General features: G+C 41.6%; 1 protein-coding gene across 1 annotated transcript in view; it reads right to left on the minus strand.

Moving 5' to 3' along the window:
• Positions 1–6,804, minus strand: part of STK33 (serine/threonine kinase 33) — a 37,440-nt gene extending 30,636 nt beyond the window's left edge. Inside the window, exon 1 of the mRNA XM_075187619.1 lies at positions 6,646–6,804. The gene's annotated coding sequence lies outside the window, so the exon portion shown is untranslated. The remainder of the gene's footprint in view (positions 1–6,645) is intronic.
• Positions 6,805–14,337: the final 7,533 nt, after the last annotated feature.

Genomic DNA, 14,337 nt, shown 5'->3' on the forward strand with positions numbered 1-14,337 from the left:
TAGAGTAGGCATGTGTGACGTCTAACCCATAAGAAGTCCAGTGCTCATCTTCCAGGTAATGTACCGAGTATGAGGACTGAGCCTGGTCCTACACCTGCCCTCCCAGAAGCACCACCCTCATCAACCTGCCCCTCCCTGGACACCTGCCCCTTTCACTGACCAAGACCTCCCCGGGTACTTACCCTTCTCGCAGATCTCCCGGAGAATCTTCCCTTCTCCTGGACCAACACCTCCCTGTGCCCTTTTTACCCCATAGGTTAATGCTGATACTTGCCAATAAACGGATATAAGGACATAGGCCTAATTCATTAAAGATCTTAACTTGAGAAACTTCTTATTTCAGTCTCCTGGACAAAACCATGTTACAATGCAAGGGGTGCAAATTAGTATTCTGCTTTGCACATAAGTTATATACTGACTGTTTTTTCATGTAGCACACAAATATCAACTTTAAATTTCAGTGTACAAATAAGTTATCAAGTATTTATGTGCTACATGAAAAAACAGTCAATATTTAACTTATGTGCAAAACAGAAAACTAATTTGCACCCCTTGCATTGCAACATGGTTTTGTCCAGGAGACTGAAATAAGAAGTTTCTCAAGTTAAGATCCTTAATGAATCAGGCCCATAGTTCTTACCATCCGTCCACAGAGGCCAAACAGTGTAAAATTACAGTTCAGAAACGTCCCCTGATACATTGTTCTATTATGAGAGATGCACGGAATAGTTTGTTGGTGATAGCTGGAGCACTGCACACAATACGGAGGCAACGTCACACAGAATTTAAAGATACAGAGTTCTTATTTCTTATATATCTGATTATTCAATTATGTATTCAGTTACATGAACCTGCTTTGACTTTTCCAATCATAGTGGCTACTGTAAGGTAGTCTTACAAGCGGGAACACAAAGGAATTAAATATACGGATTACAATCTATGTAAGTAGATGGGAAATGGAATATAGTGCAGCTATCAGAGAGAATGACCAAATCAGTAATACACGCAGAGAGAGTACTGTCTGTGCCCAGGAGCTTACACTCTATACAGATAATGAGAGACAGTCGATAAGGAATACGGTGCAGATAACTGGCTGTGTCCAGGAGTTTACACTCTATACTGATAACCTGAGACAGATTACAGGGAATACAGTCAGGCGAAGAGGGAAATGATTGTACTAAGGAAGGTTTGGGCTGCCTGAACATAAAGGGGATTGGTAGATACAATGATTGGCATTGATCTTTCTCCTGGCTGCTCCTAGAACACAAAGTTTCTGGCAGAACTCACTATATGACCACAGAGGGTCAGCCCAACAAACAGGAGAGGTCTTGTGATAACTGAACAGTGAGATTAAGGAAATGTTCCATCTGGAAGACACTCAAACCACAAGATCATGGAGCATAATTCATGATGAATGTTGCATACAACAGATTACACACCTGGGTCACTTTGTTCTCGTTAAACAAAAATAACACAACTGCACTAACTCTGCATCCTGATATATAACTGCAGCCCACATAACAGTCCCCTAGATCTGTGCTCAGAGACGTGGTGCTTACACAGACATAGAGATCAGATGGATACATAGAAACCATCTGCCCCCAAGTCACACACTGCAAGGGGGCCAAATCTACGTCTACAGAAAGGAAGTAATATACAAACATATAAACTAACACTGCTTACTAATAGGAGATAGAAATTAGGGTTCCCGATGCATTGACCTCTACCAGTCAGCTATATAAACTGCAATTCATTGTTTTAAACAACTATACTATGTTTATCAACACCATATGTAGCTGTGTGTGTGTTTTTGGGCTGTAAGCTCCAACAGGGCAGGGACTGATGAGAATAACAAATATTCTCTGTACAGCGCTGCACAATATGGTGGTTCATACAAATAAACAATATAATAGTTGGGTATGAACCCATTAATTTAGAATTATGCATTTAAAATATATTTTATGCATGTGACGTGCTTATGCATGTCACATGCATAAAAATATATTTTAAATGCATAATTCTAAATTAATGGGTTCATACCCAACTATTATATGTGACAATAGGAATCATTGTTCGAAGCGAGACCATACATAACTGCATGTGTTACATAACTTGAGCTTCATTATTTTTAGAGCTACTTGTGTAATTATAGCGTATTTAATGTGACGACAGGTGAAAATTCATCTGTAAAACGCATACCACATGCCATCTTCTGTAAACAGTTATTGGTTCAGCCCATAAAATGTCTGTCTCCTGTAGGCGAGGCGAGCGCACCCTGCTCTGGGCGAAGCCAGCGCGCCCTCCCCTGGCCGAGGCCAGCGCGCCCTCCCCTGGGCGAGGCCAGCGCGCCCTCCCCTGGGCGAGGCCAGCGCGCCCTCCCCTGGGCGAGGCCAGCGCGCCCTCCCCTGGGCGAGGCCAGCGCGCCCTCCCCTGGGCGAGGCCAGCGCGCCCTCCCCTGGGCGAGGCCAGCGCGCCCTACCCTGGGCGAGGCCAGCGCGCCCTCCCCTGCCCTTTACTAGATCCCCAGCATCAACATTTGCTCTGTTAACCGACAACGTGTTACTATGTAATTCCAGTTTATTACAACACTAATGCCATTTACAGTGGTAATAACGCACATGTAACAGTACTATATCCATCTAGACGGGATCCATTACATTTAGAGAACAATAGTTTTGTGGTAATTATATTGCATGGTGCAATCTCGTCTGGAATGCAATGTGGAACAAACTACTTCTACTGTGTGAGAGCAGACTGACTCCAGTAAATGTAACAATGGTGAGATAATGACTGGCACCAGCCCAGCCAATCAGCTCGTAGCAGAGGCTTAAGCTGTGCCCGGCTCTTGCCCGCTCCTACCTGAATGGCTTCTTAGTATAATCCCTGTGTACTGCAGCATAATATAGAACATTTCACAGATCTGCCAACGTGACTCCCACTTCTGTTCTAATTCCAGTACCCTGAGCCCCTGCTACATAGCGGCACTTACCCCATGAAACCACTAAATAGCACTGGCTGCCCAAGAGTGAATAACCCTGTTTTGTGGAGTCACCCCAGGTTACTGCAATCAGAAGAGCAACGGGGATGGGGGGGATCATCTACCATCCAGACAGATAACTCGTATTCTCCACAATCAACCGGGTATACTTACTTTCCAATGAGCGGACAGTATGAAGCTCCAGCGTTTTGTTTGCACATAGTAAATGCACAATTTCCAGTACAGCAAAGCAACGGCCCAGCAGACGTTAGGAAACCGAATCACTATGTACTTTACCTGTCAGACTGAGCAATTAACATTCCACAACACTTCACGGATATACACTGAAACCCCAGACAGACAACTCTAGCCAAACATTAATTAGTAGAACGGTTTTCTGAAGACTGGCCAAGTAAAACAGCTGAAGGAAGCCAAGGGAGAGCTGAGTGTACCTGGAAGATCAGCGGAGCTCAACTCCAGACCCCTCTTATCGAAATATATTCAGGGTCTTTTACTTAAAGGTGAATAAAAAAAAGGTCCCAGTTGTTCAGACGGACAATATCAATGGTGCTCAGAGGCGCTTTGTGTAAAGGTTTCTGGTTAGTATGAAAGATGGAGTATAATCATCATCATCATCACCATTTATTTATATAGCGCCACTAATTCCGCAGCGCTGTACAGAGAACTCACATCAGGAGTATAATACAAATTTCTGTATACATTTTGACACTCTAAACCAGGTTCTATTGCAGAGCCAAGTACCATGAGAGGCAGAGGACAGATATTCATTGATCAACAGCGCTATTTCATATAAGAACAGGAAGAACGTGGTGGAGTTATCTCTGGATGGATTTTGATATGTAAGGTCAATGAACGCAGAACAACTCTACAACCTCCGCGAGTTCGAGCCCTCAGAGAGGCTAACCGCAGTGGGCTTCAATAGACTTACAGGCATGATATATGTTATATTATGTGTGTGTCTGGATATTTAGATTTTTTTCCACTTTTAAATTAAGAAGCCTATTTACTAAGCTGCTGTGTGAGAATGCCCATCGCAGCTCTCCTTTTACTTTATCAATTGGTTAAAGCGGGAGAAATTGTATATATCTATCAGCCTTACCCTTTCTTTTCCCCTCCTTCTAAATCTTCATTTCACGTTGATCTCTCTATCACTGTTAATAACGTCACCAGCTCTTCTCCGCTGCCTGAGTGTCACACTCGACTACTCACTCTCTTTTCCCCCCTAACATTCAAACTCTTGCCGAATCCTGTTGCTTCCAACTACGTAACATTGCCCGCATCCAGCCCTTCCTATCTCAGAATGCCGCCAAAATCATTACCCACGCTCTCATCATTTCCCATCATGATTACTGTAACCTTCTCTTCACTGGCCTCCTCCGCTCCCATCTCACCCCCCTTTGCTCTATACTCAACGCTGCTGCAAGACTTATCTTCCTTTCACACCGCTCTTCCTCTGCCTCCCCTCTCTGCCTTACACTGGCTCCCTTTCCCCTACAGAATCCTGTTCAGACTCCTCACCTATAATGTCTCTACTGCCCCTTATATCTCTAATCTCCTCTCCATTCACACTCCCGCCTGTTCCCTGCGGTCAGCCAATGACTGTCGCCTCTCCTTCACATCGATCACCTCATCCCACGCCAAAATCCAAGATTTCTCCCAAGCTGTCCCCCTCCACTGAAACCACCTCCCTCACTCCCTCCGTCTGTCCCCTAAGGGTTACACCTTCAAACAGGCTCTCAAAACCGATATGTGTACTGTATATTCATTGGAAAATGTAAGATGTTAATTTAAAAAAAAAAATGGTTCCTTGTCCAGATACTGCGAGCAGCTCCTGACACAGATTATCTAGATTTCTAAATGAAAAGAGTTAACAATATCTATAACTGTACCTACAGTAAAGTTAAAATCAGTGAGTCCCAATAGTAGGCAGATAGATTCCTATTATATTGGGTACTGCCTGCATGGAACAGATTGATAAATTGTATTTTAAAAGGAGTTCTCACTCCTATTCTCACAAAACTAGCTCAGACTATCCCCAGCTGCAGATAATATTGATAAGAATAATTACATGATTCCCGCTGCATTGATTACCCAGAAATCTATCTGCCTACTATTGGGACTCACTGTTTGATATTGTATTTCTATAAAGTTATACTTTATAATATCTGCGCTGTGCCACTGCGTTTCAGCAATGCGATAAGGGACTCTGTGTATGTGTAGAGCGGAATACACAGGATCGACCGGTACATCTCTCTATACTGACTCTACATGTCAGCCAGGCGTGTGCACCGCAGGAATGTCACTGATCACAGGCAGTCACTGATCTCTTTAGGTGGTCCTGTCTTACTAAATGTGTTTACACAATATATAAAATACTAAGTCACTGGGTAAAAGCACCGTTATTTTTAATCATTACTAATGTTCAAACAATATTATTTGCAGAAGTATGTAATGCTGAAGATGAAAGGCGGCTCCTGTATACATAGCACCCCCTATTGTATTATTCTCCTCATCACGTCTGTGTGGGGTATTTACTAATATGGTGCAAATGTGTATTTACCGATATAAACCAGTTACATATCTGTTTTTGTTGTATAACTAGATCAATCAAAGATAACTACTGATTGGCTTTTATGGCAACTGCAGATAACACTACCTGGCAAAACCAACACCAATAACAGGAAATAATGGCTGCATGTCTGTAGATATATGTAATTCTAGATAACATAGGATATAAGAGTAGGGGAAATGGGTGATCTCTCCATCCTGGGATCACCAGACAAGTGGGGAGTGATCTTTCCCGTTTGGATACACCTGGAAAGTGGGGGTGATCGCTCGAATCCGGGATCCCCTAACAAGTGAAAGGGGGGTGATCAATCCCACCTGGGATCACCGGGAGAGTAAAGGGGGGATGATTACTCCATCTGGGATTACCTGGCAAGTGAATGGGGTGATTGGTTACGTCTAGGAAGGCATTTGTCCCTATAATCATGGCACCTGGTTGTTGGAGTAGAACTAAGTACAAAGCTCCAGCTGTAGGCTGGTCTATAACGCTTTCTATCCATGCTGTGTATTCACCACCGTCCATACGTAGAACATTGTGTAATGTGCTCTATAAATATCATTATTAATATTAGTTCCTGTAGAATGTAAGTTCTCACAAGCAGCTCCCATGATATCCTTGTATTTGCTTTGTGTAAATCATACTGGCTGTAAACTCCTGTAATTCTCCTTACCCTGGATTATTGTATTATACTGGTTTATTACAGTAGTTATATACACCCAGCTTGTACTACCCTCTGTATGGCGCTGAGGAAGGTTTTAGCACCCTATAAATAAATAATAATACTACTTTATAAAACACATGTTGCATAATATGAACTGCAGGCATGTAACATGTACAGTTCTCACATACCAGGGTATAGGGGCCAGCTCTGGGGATGAGCACCCCAATATATCTGCTGCCCCCCATATGCACAGTCTGGTCCCCATGTCTCAGACCAGGTAACATGTTCCCTGACACTGTACATAGAACACACATGTGTGCCCGGGGTCACGTGGGAGCTCTGGTTACCATGGCAACCAGACAACTCAAGCTGCGCGGCCTACCCCCGGCTCCCCGCCCGCGGCCCCGGGGCCCCGCTTACCGTCAGTCAGTCGGAGGCAGGGTGCAGGGTGCGGGGTACAGGGTTCAGGGTGCAGGGTGCCCGGTCTCACCCGCCGTCCCCGGACTCTCCCGAAAACTTTCACCCGCAGAGAGATGCAGACTACGGGCGGCGGGGCGGACCAAACCTCCTCCAATCCCGAACCGGAGGCGGGGCCTCGCTCACTCTTCGTCCAATCATTAACTGAGTGAGGAGGGACAGATGTTCGATGGACCAATCATAAACTGAGAGGCGGGGCCAGTCACTGCAGTGATAGTTATGTCACCTTGTAATACATTATAATATTATATCACAGGACATTATAATGTGACAGGACTTTATCATATAATGTGATGTATGTCATACAAGTAATGTCATATGGTGTCTGAATGTCTACTATAATGATGTAATAAGTAATGTAAGGTACTCCATGTAATATATATAATATAGTTATATCTTATAATGTGATATTATCTAGTAGAAATTAATAGAAAATGATATATATAAGGCAAAATAATATGTAATTTAATATGGCATTGTATATCACATCATATTACATCACATTACTTTTTATCATATACTATGATGTATGTCAAATAAACAATGTTATATAATGTGGTTTTGTCTGTTCTAATGTGAGATAAAAAAAATGTAATTTGTGATGTCAAATAAATAATATATGATATAATATATATATAATATATATAATATAAGTTATAGTATAAGGTGATATTATGTATTACAATTTAATATAAAATGATATCTGTGAGGTAACAATAATATGACATGTTCTCACATTCTAGATAGATTATATACATTAGAATATATTATATACATTATATAATACCATATAGCTATAGTAAATTATATTACCTAATTTTGCAGGTTATGTACAAAGCAGACCCGATATATATAGTTCTATAGGTCTATAGTATGGTCCGTCCAGCACACATCAAGGTGCTGGGTATAAAGAGTGCAGGGGGGGTGCAGATGTCACATAAAGTCCATCCTCCTGTACATTTTGTACCATTTCTTATAAATTAAATTTAAATATAGGGTGAATCGCCCAGTGAATGAATCGTTAGAGGAATTATCTTATTTAAGAGGACGTAAAAGACACAACATAAAAACAATTTGGAGGCATGTACCATTATCACTACCATGTCTAATTTAAAAAAATGGCTTCAAGACTGAAGTAGTAAAAATTTTACAACCAAAAAACAGGAGAGGTGCAGAAATTGTCGGTGAGTAAACGCACAAAGACTTTTCTTTTGTCTTTTGTTTTTGTTTGTGTGCACATCATAGTGAGATTTCCATTTTGCAGCTGTAATGGCAGATGGTGAATACTTTTTTATTCTCGTGCAGATTTTTTTTGCTACATTTTGCATCCGGCCAATGCAGGGGGTCACTCCATAATCCATACACTCTCTGGTGTTTTATTTGCTGCTTTTAGTGTTTGGAGGATTAACTCTGGCACATTGCTGTCCCTCTGTAGGACCTTCTGCTCCATGGGAGGTTTCTGTCCTCCCTGAGCTCGCCTTAGGACACCTGCGATATGGTTTGACAGGTGTACCCCCCAGTCAAACTCCCCACCTGCCACTGTCCTCGGAGGGGGTCCGAGTCCTGCTGCAATGTCTGGACTAGCATTCTCCACAACATTGAGGCTGACAGTACAATCAGCAGTTGACGTACTTGGTGGAGGATCCTGTTGTTTTATTCTGGCTGATGTCCGACTTAATCAATTCTTGCTGCTGGGACAAACACAGTAATAAACAAACTGGGTAAAACAGACAAAGAGGGGAGAAGGCCCTGCTCACAAGCTTACAATCTATGGGACAATAGGAGTTTGATACATGAGGTTAAGTCTACATTTTGCATTTCGGCCCAGCCAGACTGCAAAGGTGAAAAGTGACTCATAAGCTAAGTGATCCTGTCACACAACAATGTTGGTCAGGGGGTAGTTGTGTTGTGTGATATTGTGTAACGGATGGTTATAGGGTAATGTAGTGAGGTTAAGAGGGTGGTTGAGGAATACTATAAGCTTGTCTGAAGAGGTGGGTTTTCAGAGAACACTTGAAAGTTTGTAGACCAGAGGAGAATCTTATTGTGCGAGGGAGAGAATTCCATAGAGTGGGTGCAGCCCGAAAAAAAAGTCCTGTAACCGGGAATGGGAGGATGTAATGAGTGTGGATGAGAGACGCAGATCTTGTGCAGAACGGAGTTGCTGAATTGGGAGATATTTTGAGAAAAGAGAGGAGATGTATGTTGGTGCAGCTTTGTTGATAGCCTTGTAGGTTAGTAAAATTATTTTATATTGGATTCAGTAGAAAACATGCCATCTGTTTTTAAAGAAGAAATAGGCCTATTGGAATTTAAAACCTCTGGGAAAATAAAATCCAGTAAATAAACAGATATTAAGCATGATGAAAAAGTGTGCTCAATTACTGGCTACATTAAATGTTATGTTATATGGTGAAGTTTTATCCATTTGGCATAAAATAACCTAAATTTACCTTGTTTTTAGGAACAAACAACAATAATCTATTAAAACCCAGTGAATGAACAATTTAATCATTTAGTGGAATAAATCTGCCGATAGTATCCAGTAAATGAACACCCCCCTCTTGTCTAATCCACAGCTATTCACATAGTTTCTCACCTCAGAGTATGACATTCTAACCATTTAAAGCAGGCCTGTCCAACCTGCGGCCCTCCAGGTGTTGTGAAACTACAAGTCCCAGCATGCCCTTCCAGCTATCAACTGGTTGTCTACTGGCAAGGCATGCTGGGGCTTGTAGTTTCACAACATCTGGAGGGCCGCAGGTTGGACAGGCCTGATTTAAAGCATTTAACTATATGCATGGGGGTAGAAATACTGTGCTTTACTATTTTATAAAGTTTTTAATACAAATTAAGCAGTACATTACCTTGGTACTTTGAGATAAAAGCAGCCCAGGGACATTCCAACATGAAACAGATTACCATTCATTTGCAACCTAGTTCTGTGACTTCAGGAGTCCAATCAGAATCCACCTAACACAAGAAGGTTTTGAGACTCTTGTTGTGTTTGGCAGAGAAGTTGAAAGTTGTTTTAATGTATTAAACCTGAAAATGTTCATTCACTGGACCATTCACCAAAAAGCTGCTGGGTTTAACCTTACGTATGGCTGAAGTTAATTATGAGAGTGATGAGGACATTTGGACTGTTCTTTCTGCTGCATTTTAGTGAGTGTGAAGAGTTTTATTTTACTGTTAGGAAAGTGGCTAAAAATTTGCTTCTCTGTCAAAATGCAAAATGAGTGTCAGTGATACGGCTAATTCCAGAATATACTGGTCAGGTCAATAAGTTCACTACACCAAAACATTTAAAAAAAACAAAATGAATTTCAAATAAACGCTAAATAAATAAAATTCAATTTAAACAATAATCTTAATTTTTTTCTTTCTTCTTTTTTGATCCAACACAGCCCAAATAAAAAAAATTAAAAAAGCAAATCCCCACGCTAATGATCTAAGTGACCCTTTGCCAGTCAGCCAATCACAGGCATTTTCTGAACTGGCCGATTGCTATTGGCTGGCTGGTGGAGGGGAGTCCTGGTTGAGAACAAAACAGTGGATAGTGTAGGAAGTTGTTTCCAAAGTTGTGATGTCATGCACCTGTTTTTCCCCAAATGCTCCCATTGTTACAGGGACATACAGGACTAGAGGGGATTGGGCTGCTCTTTGCCAAGTGCAGACTAGGCGTACTTATGCACTCACAGGCAAAAAATATTCATTTTGGAGGATGGGATTATTTAAACAAGATTATGGGGTATATTTACTAAGCTGCGGTTTTGAAAAAGTGGAGATGTTGCCTATAGCAACCAATCAGATTCTAGCTGTCATTTTGTAGAATGTAGTAAATAAATAACTAGAATCTGATTGGTTGCTATAGGCAACATCTCCACTTTTTTAAACCCGCAGTTTAGTAAATATACCTCTAAGCATGCTCACTAAACATAGTTTTATATATATATATATATATATATATATATATATATATATATATATATATATATATATATATATTGGCAGGCTCTGAAATCGCTGTTCCCCACTCTCCTCCATTGAATGTTGCTGCAGATCGCTGCTGCAGAGCCTTACACAGCTGTACAGTAAAGTACACCTGCAGCCAGGGAGGGTGAGCAGCGATAACAGTTATAACCGTATTTTAGTAAGCGGACAATGATATTGATGAACGCAAAGCGCTTATGCTTCTCATATTTGATGCGCTTTTCACATATATTTGGTGCACTGAATAGGATCCATCCTGTAAGTGCTGCCTCCATCTCTCTGCTTCAATGCATGAAGTGGCGCTTGTGTAACGCACCCTCTATACGAAACAAAGGGCACACATTCAACTTGTTATAAATTATAAATGTTATTCTTAGGTGAATATTTTCTTATAAAACTCAAAGGATAAAAATAGATGGGGAGATTTGCATCCAAAATACAGAATACTAAAAAGTGAACTGTACAGTTGATCAATATTATGGAATTAAAGACATTTTAGGGACAATAAATAAAAAATCTAGGCTACTCCTGGAAATTATGGAGAGTTAGTAGCTATGGATATAGTATCAATTTATTTGGAAATGTTTCATTAGCAAAAAACACAACAGTGAATTGAGTTGCCAGACTCCATTACCATCGAATGTTGATAAATACGAAATTGCACTCTGACAGTATATGACTTTAGTCTCTATATAGTATGTTATATAGCACACTGCAAGGCTGCCATCTAGTGACCAAGCACTAGCATTGCATGCATTACAATGCACTTTGGCTATTACAAAATATTCTCTTGCCAGTAGTTATATAACACCCCACCTTGGTTATGCAACTTCTCTCATCACAGCACTTCGGCTCTCTCTGGCATTAGAAAGGTCTCCCCTTAATTCTGGAATCTCCCAAATATTCTGGGAAAGTAGGCAACTATGGCTAGTTCATGGCAGCATAGTGGCCTAGTAGTTAGCACTTCTGACTCACAGCACTGGGGTCGTGAGTTTGATTCCCGACCATGGCCTTATCTGTGTGGAGTTTGTATGTTCTCCCTGTGTTCCCGTGGGTTTCCTCCGGGTGCTCCGGTTTCCTCCCACACTCAAAAAACATACTGGTAGGTTAATTGGCTGCTATCAAAATTGTCCCTAGTCTCTCCCTCTCTATCTGTCTGTCTCTCTGTCTGTGTGTGTCTGTGTGTGTCTATATTAGGGAATTTAGACTGTAAGCTCCAATGGGGCAGGGACTGATGTGAATGAGTTCTCTGTACAGCGCTGCGGAATTAGTGGCGCTATATAAATAAATGATGATGATGATGGTCTTAAAGCTGGTAAATGTTGGGCCAATTCATGTGGCTGCACAGTTCATGGCCAGACTCTAATTCATTCTGAATTATCTGCTTGTTTCCAAGACATAGGCTGTGGCTATGAATACTGCGTCTGCGCAGTTCCTGGGTATGACGGCAGCCTCAAACCCATTAGATGGCGCATCCCGCATCCCCTGTCATGTGATGCAGCCGCCTGTGCGCTGACACCGCCGCATCCAATGTCATCAGATGCGGCCGCGGGTACAAATGTGTAATATTGCATCCGGGGGGGGCGGCTGGCCAACCCCCCGGCCCTAATAGCGCTCTGAACGAGCAGCCCTGTATAGAGGTAACTAAAATGTTGTCTATTGTATACTGGACAATAGAATGCTCTGTGTATTGCATGGAGATCACTAGAATGTTCTCTGTATTGTGTATTGGTTACTAGATTGGTGTCTGTAATGTATATAGGTCATTTGAATACTCTATTGCATACAGATTACTTGAATGCTTTATTCAATGTGTATTGGTTAATAGAATGCTCTCTCTCTCATATATATATATATATATATATATATATATATATATATATATATATATATATATAGGTCAATAGTATACTATCTATTGCATACAGGTCACTATAGCTCACTGTATTGTACAGAGGACAATAGAACAGTCTGCATTGAATAGTAGTCTGAAGGGTATGTGATGTATTTGGTAATAGTTTCTGACATAACCATAGACCATCATTATTCATTTATTTATATAGCGCCAGTAAATTCCGTAGCGCTTTACAATTAGGAATAAACATTAATAAAACAATACTGGGCAATACATACAGACAGAGAGAACCCTGCTTACAATCTATGGGACAATGAGGTTTGAAACACAAGGGCATGTGCTACATCATATTGCACATTGGACCAGCTAGAATGCAAAAGTAAAAAGTATGGAGTGGACTGTGTGATCAGTCACACAGCAATGTTGGTCAGTGGTTTGTTGTCTTGTGTTAGATGTGTAGAGGGTGGTAATAGGGTAACCTAGGGAGTTTAAGATGGTAGTTGAGGAATATTATAAGCTCGTCTGAAGAGGTGGGTTTTCAGAGAACGCTTGAAGGTTTGAAGACCAGAAGAAAGTCTTATTGTGCGAGGGAGGGAATTCCACAAAGTGGGTGCAGCCCGAAAAAAATCCTGTAACCAAGAATGGGAGGAAGTGATGAGAGTGAAAGAGAGACAGAGATCTTGTGCAGAACGGAGGTGTCCAGTTGGGAGATATTTTAAGACAAGTGAGGAGACGTATGCAGTGCAATTTTGTTGACGGCCTTGTATGTTAGTAGAATAATTTTATATTGGATTCGTTGAAAAACAGGCAACCAATGTAGAGACTGACAGAGTGACTCAACAGAGGAAGAATGGTTTTCAAGGAAAATCAATCTAGCCACTGCGTGCAAAATAAATTGTAGGGGTTTTTGGGAAGGCCAGTAAGGAGGGAATTGCAATTGTCGATGCGGGAGATGATGAATGCATGAATTAAGGTTTTTGCAGTGTCCTGTGTGAGATATGTGTGGTATGGGATCAAGAGAACAGGAGGTAGAGTAGGAAGAAGAGAGTAGAAACTTCCTTTTCATTTGTGGGATCAAATGAAGAGTGTGTCAGAGTGCTACAAAGGAATTGAGCCGATTGCTAGTCGAGGGAGATGATACCAATGTAGAAATTGGGGAGAGAAAGTGTTGGAGAGAGGTGGAAAACGGTTGAAGATCAATAGAGTTGATATTCCTTCGGTTATGAGGAGGCTTGGAAGAGTTTGAGTAGCTAATAAGTTGATGATCCGAGAGGGGGAAAGTAGTGTTAAGCAAATCAGAAACTGAGCATAGTCTAGAGAAAACAAGATCAAGACAGAGGCCATCCTGATGAGTAGCGGATTCAATCCACTGGGAGAGGTCAAGTGTGGAGGTTAGAGAGAGTAGTTTGGAAGCAGCATTGAAATGTGGATTAGAAATAGGGATATTGAAATCACCCAGGATGATGGTGGGGATGTCAGAGGATAAGAAGTGAGGGAGCCACGTAGAGAAGTGTTCAAGAAATTGTCAGTGTGGACCAGGGAGACGATAGATCACAGCGATATGCAGAGAGAACGGGTTAAAAATCCTAACAGCATGTACTTCAAAAGATGTAACCGTGAGTGATGGGACATTTGGGAGAACTGTGAACGTGCACTGTGGGGAGAGAAGTAGTCCAACCCCCCCTCCTTGTCTGCCTCCCGGTCTGGGGGTGTGGGTGAAATGAAGACCACCATGTGAAAGGGCTGCAGGTTAGGCAGTGTCTGATTCGTGAGCCATGTTTCTGCTA

The sequence above is a fragment of the Mixophyes fleayi genome, chromosome 10 (genome assembly GCF_038048845.1).
Source record: "Mixophyes fleayi isolate aMixFle1 chromosome 10, aMixFle1.hap1, whole genome shotgun sequence".
Taxonomy (NCBI): Eukaryota; Metazoa; Chordata; class Amphibia; order Anura; family Limnodynastidae; genus Mixophyes; species Mixophyes fleayi.